Raw genomic sequence first — 7729 nt, 5'->3', positions numbered from 1 at the left:
GTCTATTTGAACCATCCATTGGAGGAAGGAAGAAGAGGAGGAAGAGAGAGAGAGTGAATTGCCTATTGCACACTCTCACTCTAATCTCCTTTGTTAACCATATTTTAATTACTTATTTTGGCCAATTTACTTAAGTTTTTAACAGCAGCGTCACTTTACTTACATACTATATGTCTTCTAAATAAATCTGTGTAATAAGAACATATCATCTTTCTATTGCCATTATAGTTATGATTTTTAAAGACGGCCAAGTTATAATGTATTATTCCATGGTCTGTTCAAATACTCGATTCTGACTAGTTGGAATACGTGTGTTAAAACCGTTTAATGCTCAGGTAGTTCCGTCACATTTAATCACTGTTCTGTATTAATGCATCTACTCTGCTGTCCTCCATAATGAGACATGGAGAGAGTATTATGCCTCTGCTCAAATGACCTCCAGATGCGAATATAGTCTCAGAGCTGGGATTAACCGTCACATCACAAAACCACATCATCAAGTCATGCAGTGCAGTCTTAAATTGAACTGTGAAGTGCTACAGGAAACATGGAAAAGACAGCAGTGTTCATCAGGCCTATTACTCACCCAAAGCGTTTGTGAGGAAAGTATGAATTGACAATCAGCTGTTTTGCATGGAGGGGGAGAGAAGGTAAACGTGACCCATCAAATGTGTCTTTCACTGTTCGGCAAGACGATTTATATAGTGCTATGAAAGCAAAACCTGCACTGCTCAACATGTGCTGCAAGATCTTACCGCTAGAGGGTGCCCCGCCATCACGCATCGCTGACTGAAGCTCTGAATGGATGGAAACTGTTTCATAATATGCAGCCTTTTGCTGTTTTGAAGTGTAAGCTGTGTAAGTCCACATCGCGATTTCATTTTTAATTCAAACAGTCGTGCACCCTTAATGGATACCATATGGATATTTCAGAGGTTAGTCTACAGGATTACAGCGTTTTGGATGATTTTCTCCTCATCATGTACAAGTAAGTGTTACTTTTACAACTGTCACGTCAGCAACGCAGGTTTTTACTCAGTGTGCAAATGACAGAAAATAGGAATTAAATATAACATGTTCTGAGGAGTGCCAACCCTTCTACATTATGTAGCTATTATTGTTTCTGGATTGAGTATTGAAATTCACAGGTTTTAAATAGTGTTTGATCTCCAAAAAACTGATAATATCGCACTACTTTATCTCTGTGACTGATTTTGAACGGGGAGAACTCTACATCTAACGACCTGTAGATAAAGTTAAATGTTGCTGTTCTTGCAGTCCAAATTTGCACCATAAAAATCAATAATAGCTGTAACTAATCAGTGCTGGCAAGTGACCATGGTATAAGCGGGATAATCTAAGGCTAGGTGTGCGTTAAACGATTTTAAATGCACTTTGCGGAGTGGTTCGCGTTGGGTGGTCATTCGCCTCCACATCGTGCATTAAAATCGTTTAACCTAGGCATGGATTATCCCTTACTTAAGTGTCATGTAAATTTAAATCTGACATTAGTTCTAATTTAGACCTACCTGTATCATGTCGCATGCACAGACTGCCTATTGATTTCAATGTGATTTTTTTCCAAAAAAAAAATGATCCTCTGAAACAATGCACAGTGGCTTTCCAAAGATCAGATATATTCATTTCATTTATTAAATATCTCTTTTTCTCTGATAAACTGTGAAATATGCAAGAAAGACACTTGAAGTTGCACTTAGACTTAAGAGCGATTCAAAGCTCTCATTAAATTACGAGTGTTTTATACAGTATATGCTACTTAGATAACAATGTTTTTTGGGATATGCGGCGTAGAGATTAAGTACTCAAGTGCTACTAACGTAGCCGTTCGTATCGCTTTAGAAGCTTCTATACTTAATTTAACCGCTGGAATCGTATGGAGACATTTATGCTGACTGTCTGTGATATTTGGAGCTTCAAAAGCTTGATCACCATCCACTTGCATTTTAAGGACCTACTGAGCTGAGATATTTTTCTATTTTTCTTCAAATGTGTTCAGTCGAAGTAAGAAAGTCAATCATATCTGGGATGGCATGAGGGTGAGTAAATGATGAGATAATTTTCATTTTTGTGTGAACTATCCCTGTGTTGCCTTGGGATGAATGTAGCAAAATTCAATGTAGATTTGAAAATGCATTCAAAGCTTATTGCATTAACATGGATGCAATTTCAGATTGCTGAGAACTTGAGTGGCAGGTTACAAGTTGAAGCAGCTGAGGGCCAGCAACCCTGTTGTTTCAATGAGGACAAACTTTGATTGTGAAGATGGTTCAGTGGTTTCTGAGGACTCTACAGAGGACGAAGGCCCCCAGCAGATGGGTAGGTGTTAGTGGGCACTATATTCCTAATGGTGCATCATTGTCACTCCCAAGGTGGAAGACAAAACTAACCTTGGTTGTTTTTTTTTTAGGAAACATCCCAGAGCTGGACCTCTCCATGATTTCCAACAATAAATAGTGAAAACCTGCAGGAATTTGAGTTTTTAAGTGCCTTTTAAGATTTTATATGGATTGATTTGAATTTTTTACTGTTTCAGGTTTAAGGTGTTACATTTGTTGTTATTGTTCCTGTTGTTCTTGTAATTTAAAGGTGCTATATGTAATATTTTTACTGTACTAAATCATAAAATGACCATAATATGTCATTAGAGAATTAGGAAACATGCTAAGTTGAAATACTGGCTTCTCCGATAACAATGCTACAGCCAGTATATTCTACTTTGAAGTTTCCATTCCAGGCGGGAATTTCTGTTTATGTTTTGGCCTGTGTGATCCCGCCCACTGCCCACTCACCAATAGTATTTCGACACCGCCGTGTTGCCAGATTTGCACAAGTTTGCAGGCAAACAACACTGCTTGCTGCAGCCATGGAAGCCAGCAAACGAACTGGATCAGAGATAACAGATTCCACCCGACCTAAAAAGCTTCGCCATCCGTCTAAAAACCACCATGACCAGAGGCGAAGTAAAACAAGGATTTTATTGGAGATGCCTTTTGAAGATGGAGACAGCTTAAAGCCCAGAAATCCTTTAAAACGGATCCTGTTGCGTGTCCTCATTCTGGCAACCCACATGAGCTTCGAGTCTGGGGCGGGGCAGACAACTCTCCAATATTTAGAATTTAGACTGTAGTACCCATTTCAAACACTTGTTGTCAATCTTACAAATAGCACCTTTAAACATATTTGTAAATAAATTGTAATTACTATTGTTCTTGTTGTTCCTCATGTTGATCATGTTCCTGTCATTAATCATTTTCCTCAATTTAATAAATAAGTAATACAATTATTTACAATGTATATATTATAAATATAAATTTTTTAATATTTAAGTGAACAGACTCTTTAACAAATATCACATACATAGTTCTGACACTGAGTTCAAAAAAACTTGATTCAAACATGTTGAAAATATTGCATTTTCGGTGGTTGGATTGCTATAGGATTGCACTTGACCACATTAAATGCCAGGTGTAAATGCACCCAAAATGCATTGTGATCGGATCACTGAAACCACATTCGGAGGTGGTCAGGAACGGATTCTGACCACATTCAAAGAAGGTGTAAATGCAAATGTGTTTTCGTTATCTGGATACAACTATGTAAGTAATGAATTATGTGATGAGGTTACTCTACAGTCATCTATTGTTAAAGCGCTGTGTTGTGTGTTCTTGCATTTTTCTGTTTTCAGCCATTGCAATGTGAAGAACACAACAGACACTGCTGTCTTGCAATCTTGTCACTCAAACAATGAACACAATCCCATGAATTATTCCAAAGGAATACACTTGGAATATCTTGTCTCTCTCCTCAAATCCACTCTCACTCGCATCTCTATCCTGTTTTCTACTCATGCGCGTCACACATGAAACCAGGCTTGTGTGCTGAGCGCAAGATGAATATCATAAAATTAGCTTCAGCGACCTGGAATTTTGCTTTGGCAGACTTCTTTGAATTCTACCTGCTCAACACCAATTTTATGTACAACAGTAAAGAGAAGACTCAGGGGTGCAGGCCTAATGGGAAGAATTGCAAAGAAAAAGCCACTTTTGAAACAGAAAAACAAAAAGAAAAGGTTAGAGTGGGCAAAGAAACACAGACATTGGACAACAGATAATTGGAAAAGAGTGTTATGGATCTTAACCCCATTGAAGTTTTGTGGGATCAGCTAGACTGTAAGGTGCGTGAGAAGTGCCCGACAAGACAGCCACATCTATGGCAAGTGCTACAGGAAGCGTGGGGTGAAATGTCACTTGAGTATCTGGACAAACTGAAAGCTAAAATGCCAAGGACCTGCAAAGCTGTCATTGCTGCACGTGGAGGATTTTTTGATGAGAACAAAACATTTCAAATTGTAATAGTAATTTTTCACATTATTAATGTCCTGACAATACATTGTGATCAGTTGAATGCCCCTTTGGTGAATAAAAGTACCAATTTCTTTCCATAAGAGCAAAATCTGTACATTATTCCAAACTTTTGGCCACCACTGTAATAAAGTGTAAGGCTGGCACCAGATGTCTATGCCCAAAAGGCGCCATTTCCGGTAAAAGTCAAAGAAATCTGCGAGAACCAACGTCATAAAAATCTCACACAGAAGAGCAGCTCCACCTGAGACAAAACACCCTTCTGAGTAAGGACCATAAAATGCAAATCTCACTCACATCTGCCCCCTCTCTTCCATACCTCACCTCAGGTCACTTTAGGGTCACCAAAAACTAAGTTATGACTTATCCTGTCCTGCAATGTAAAAGGTTTTCTGATCATACATGTTTGGTATCATTCAAGAGGTCTCAGTGCACCTGGTAAAACGGTCTCATTCCCTTTTAGCAAAGTCAAATCACAAGTAAGATTTAAGAACTTAGTAAGATACTGTATTCTATCAGGGGCATGCCCATCCCAGGTCTCTCACAGGAGCCATATGCTGTATGCAGATTAGGTGCATTCTTTGTAAACATCAAATGACGTACTCAATTACAAGTTTCAACGGTCTACTTATAACCTCCTATATTGTAAACCAAATCCTGAATAACATCAAACACACACATCTGAAATAACAATAGAATTGTTTGGTACTTAAGGAGAGATGGCAAATGAATCAGGTAGTCTGTAGTCAGATCTCCCGCACAATTGCTGTGTGTCGTTTTCTCTACCAGGTATGCAATTCTTATTTCTTATGTTTTGATAAATGTTTAAATTTGACTTATTATTGTCTAATTGGAATTGATGAATGTATTATTTTACCTGGTAAATAAATTGTTACATTTGAGTTTATTCTGATTTATTCTGAAATTATTGTCTTTAGTAGATCACGTTAAATCCATGTTTCCGCAAATCTACGACCAGATTAGTGGCGGACGAAAGCTCAGTTTTGAGTGGAGCATGGGGCACACCGACTGAGACTTTAGAGCTCCGACTAACAGATTGGCATTAGTTCAAGTGTACTTGGAGTGTACAGGCTCGATACGAAATTTCCGTTTAGGACAACATGAATTTGTCGACTAAGCCTAAATAGGGTGAAGTCTAAACCTCTGGTTATTGTAATATTTTCTAGCAAGGTGTACATAGGAAACTATGGCATGATTATTTAAAGCTATTTTTATCTTAGGTATTGTTGGTCTATCTTTGTAAAGTTTAGTGGTCATGACCTCTGGGTAGAAATAATGTTACTCTAATTAAGTGTTTACTATCTAAGGGGACTAAACAAAATACTTTTAGATAAAAGGGCAAGCATGAGCAGCCATTTAATTAGTATTCAGTCAATTACCTCTGTCTAATGACCAATACTGGCGTATTTGTGACCGTGAGATCCGCGTACACGGCTGGCGGGAGACTCTCTAAGCGACAGGAATCTGAATGAACGAGTACAATATAAAACAGAGTTAAATACGATGATCAAATGTTAAACCAAATTTAATAATAATAATTAAGATTGGAACATTAATATATCCTTTTAAGGACCTACTTTTATAATTGGAGTCAGATAAAATAAACGGGGATCATAAAACAAATAATATAGTTAAAATTAGTTATTTAATTGGAACGAAATAACAAAATTAATGCACACAATAAGACAACGCACAGGAGACCTTCAGCCACAACACTGGATACCCTTACAAAAGTGACATTTTACATAATATGATTTAATTTGTCTATAAATCATTGTAAATCAAAAACAGTGAGAGCTGTTTATTTTCTTTAAAAGACAACAGTAAAGGATACATCCCTGTGCACTCTTGGATGATTTGGAGAGATGCTCAGAATTACTGCAGAGAGATTCACACAGATCTGGTCAGTGTGAGGAACCCAACTGAAAATCAACAGATTGAGAAGATCAGGAACAATAAATTCGGTTCATCTGGGGCCTGGATCGGTCTGTTCAGAGACTCATGGGAGTGGTCCAATCAGAGTGAATCCTCATTCAGAAACTGGATGACAGGCGTTCCTCATAATGATGCGGGGAATAAAAACTGTTCAGTGCTTTGGGACAAGACTGAACATGGACGATGGGATGACTGGAACTGTTATAGAAAAACTCTGTTTGTCTGTCATGAAGGTTTTTAGATTCACTCACATCCAGAGAATCAATTTCACTGCAAAACTGGTTTTGATTAAACTGAATCTGACCTGGAATGAAGCTCAGACAGACAGAATCATGTGGATCTGGTGTCAGTTCACTCAAAGTAGATTCAGAGTCAGGTGACAGAAGTGGTTCAAAAGGCGTCGACTGCAACGGTGTGGATGGGTCTAAATCACTACTGTGTCATGAACATGTGGATCTGGTTGAGAGGGGAGGTTGTGTGCTATCAGAACTGGGCTGAAGGTGACGGGACAGGACAGGATTACTGCAGTGATGGACCGAGAGTTGGAGCAGTTCAGTCTGGAGGAGATCAGCGCTGGATCAGTCTTCTTCAAACTCACAAACTCAACTTTATCTGCACCAACTATGAAGGTACAAGCAGGGTTGGGGAGTAAAGGAATACATGTAACGGTATTACAGATTTAAAATACAAAATATAAGCCACTGTATTCCACTACATTTACAACTTAAATCGTTGGTAATCAGAATACATTTACATTCAAAAAGTATTGTAATTACTGAAGAGATTACTTGCATTTTATTGTCATTTTTTTAATGGAATATTTAGTCTATTCAGTTGGAAAACATTTATACATATAGATGATGTGATACAAAGAATGTTTGAACAGCAGTGAAACACTTTCTTATGATGTGTTACATTCATACGAGCAGACAGAGAAGTACGTTTGTAGCAGCAGAAATAGAAATAAACCTTGTGTAAATTTTCATGTGAACATGTATCTTTATGCTAAGCTAAAATGCTCTTTCTACCCGTTTTAAATGCACTTGTTCCCAAGCACGGTCGTATTTTTTTATCAAGAAAATGTATGTTAGATTATATTTTTTTCTCTCTAGTAAGACCTTTCACATTAGGACAAAAATCTTATTCTTGATGAGAATCCTGAAAACATGATCAGTTTGCTTTATCTTGTTTTAGAAGCCACACTGCATAAGATATTTAGGTTATTCAGAGAATGTATTTTTAACATGTGTATTTTGTCTTACTGTACTGGCAGAGTTTTTATAGTCAAAACAAGTGAAAAAATCTACCAGTGCTAAAGAAGTAATCCAAAGTATTTCGATTACGTTACTGACCTTGAGTAATCTTACAGAATACATTACAAATTACATTTT

General features: G+C 37.5%; 1 long non-coding RNA gene and 1 pseudogene across 2 annotated transcripts; both read left to right on the top strand.

Moving 5' to 3' along the window:
- Nucleotides 1-842: 842 nt before the first annotated feature.
- On the top strand, nucleotides 843-4424 carry LOC127415890 (uncharacterized). 2 transcript variants are annotated; one of them, XR_007893006.1, is made up of 4 exons: nucleotides 843-988; nucleotides 2018-2057; nucleotides 2192-2337; nucleotides 2429-4424. It is a non-coding gene; the product is annotated as an uncharacterized LOC127415890 (long non-coding RNA). The 2 variants fall into 2 exon arrangements; XR_007893007.1 differs by lacking the exon at nucleotides 2018-2057.
- Nucleotides 4425-5101: 677 nt separating this feature from the next.
- Nucleotides 5102-6990, top strand: LOC127416012 (macrophage mannose receptor 1-like; annotated as a pseudogene).
- Nucleotides 6991-7729: the final 739 nt, after the last annotated feature.

Source organism: Myxocyprinus asiaticus, chromosome 25 (assembly GCF_019703515.2).
Source record: "Myxocyprinus asiaticus isolate MX2 ecotype Aquarium Trade chromosome 25, UBuf_Myxa_2, whole genome shotgun sequence".
NCBI lineage: Eukaryota > Metazoa > Chordata > Actinopteri > Cypriniformes > Catostomidae > Myxocyprinus > Myxocyprinus asiaticus.
This window is presented reverse-complemented; position numbering and strand designations above follow the sequence as displayed.